This window comes from Schistocerca nitens, chromosome 2 (genome assembly GCF_023898315.1).
Source record: "Schistocerca nitens isolate TAMUIC-IGC-003100 chromosome 2, iqSchNite1.1, whole genome shotgun sequence".
In the NCBI taxonomy this organism is placed as follows: domain Eukaryota; kingdom Metazoa; phylum Arthropoda; class Insecta; order Orthoptera; family Acrididae; genus Schistocerca; species Schistocerca nitens.
Window position 1 is genome coordinate 40,530,381 of NC_064615.1, and position 1,655 is coordinate 40,532,035.

Sequence of the window (1,655 nt, forward strand, 5' to 3'; positions counted from 1 at the left end):
TTTTGTTTTTCTTTGTGCCCCCCTTTCCTCGGTGCGAGGGGAACCTTTTCAGTTGGAGGAGGTGGCGGTAAGGAGGTGCCCTTCTCTTCCGACATATCAACAGGTGTATTAACCGAAACCTCCAGGATCTCCTTATTAAGCGAATCCGACTCTGCCACTGCCGAGGACAAAATGGGAGCGATTCCTTCCGGTGTAGAGGTTCGTTAACAGTAGCACTCCGTCTTTAGGCCACAAGTGGCCCATCGGGACCATCCGACCGCCGTGTCATCCTCAGATGAGCATGCGGATAGGAGGGGCGTGGGGTCAGCTCACCGCTCTCCCGGTCGAGTAGCTCCTCAATTGGCATCACGAGGCTGAGTGCACCCCGAAAAATGGCAACAGCACATGACGGCCTGGATGGTGACCCATCCAAGTGCCGGCCACGCCCGACAGCGCTTAACTTCGGTGATCTCACGGGAACCGGTGTATCCACTGCGGCAAGGCCGTTGCCTCGTTAACAGTAGCATTGGCCACAACTGGCACGTCCTCAGCAGGTACGGGGTACGCGTGTCGGGGTTGTGACACCGTGCCCGCTACTACTCCACTCATTAGCGGTACAAAGCGGCCGGCCGCAGCTGCAGCGTGATCGCGTGGGAGTTGCACAGGTCGTCTACGAGTACAATCAACCCGTAAATGCTCGGTTGAATGACAAATAGAGCATGTGGGTGGCTGTACGATATAAGTCACTTGCGCGAGACAGCCCGCAGTCATAACATAGGAGGGAATATATTTCTTTAAATCAATTCTTACACGTCGCACGCCACTATTTACCTTGTATCGGTACGCACTGGACCACTTCTCATTAAATACAGATAGTACCACTCAGTACTGAATTAAAGCACGTGCAATTAAGTCATTGCCACTGTAAGTAGGCTGTTTAGGTTTTTATGTTGGTAACGTCACGTAGCGCTCTGCATGAAAATCACTGGCTGTGCTGTGTGCAGTCTGTGGCTGGTTGGCATTGTTGTAATATTCGCTATTGTAGTGTTGGGCAGTTGGATGTGAACAGTGCGTTGCGTTGCGCAGTTGGAGGTGAGCCGCCAGCAGTGGTGGATGTGGGGAGAGAGATGGCAGAGTTTTGAGAGCGGATGATCTGGACGTGTGCCCATCAGAGACAATAAATTTGTAAGACTGGATGTCGTGAACTGATATATATATATATATATATATATATATATATATATATATATATATATATATATATATATATATAATGACTTTTGAACACTATTAAGGTAAATACATTGTTTGTTCTCTATCAAAATCTTTCATTTGCTAACTATGCCTATTAGTAGTTAGTGCCTTCAGTAGTTAGAATCTTTTATTTATCTGGCAGTAGTGGCACTCGCTGTATTGCAGTAGTTCGAGTAACGAAGTTTTTGTGAGGTAAGATTCATGAAAGGTATAGGTTATTGTTAGTCAGGGCCATTCTTTCGTAGGGATTATTGAAAGTCAGACTGCGTTGCGCAAAAAATATTGCGTGTCAGTTTAGTGTTGATCAGAATAAGTAAAGAGAGTAATGTCTGAGTACGTTCAGTTTTGCTCAGCTGTTTGAAAATCAAATAACATAGAGGTTTATCAGCACAGTAATTCACTAAATTTCTCTAAGGGGACGT

The 1,655-nt window shown here is 46.3% G+C and overlaps 1 pseudogene; it reads right to left on the bottom strand.

Annotated features, from left to right (window-relative positions):
• Positions 1-372: 372 nt before the first annotated feature.
• On the bottom strand, positions 373-490 carry LOC126238692 (5S ribosomal RNA; annotated as a pseudogene).
• Between the last annotated feature and the right edge of the window lie 1,165 nt (positions 491-1,655).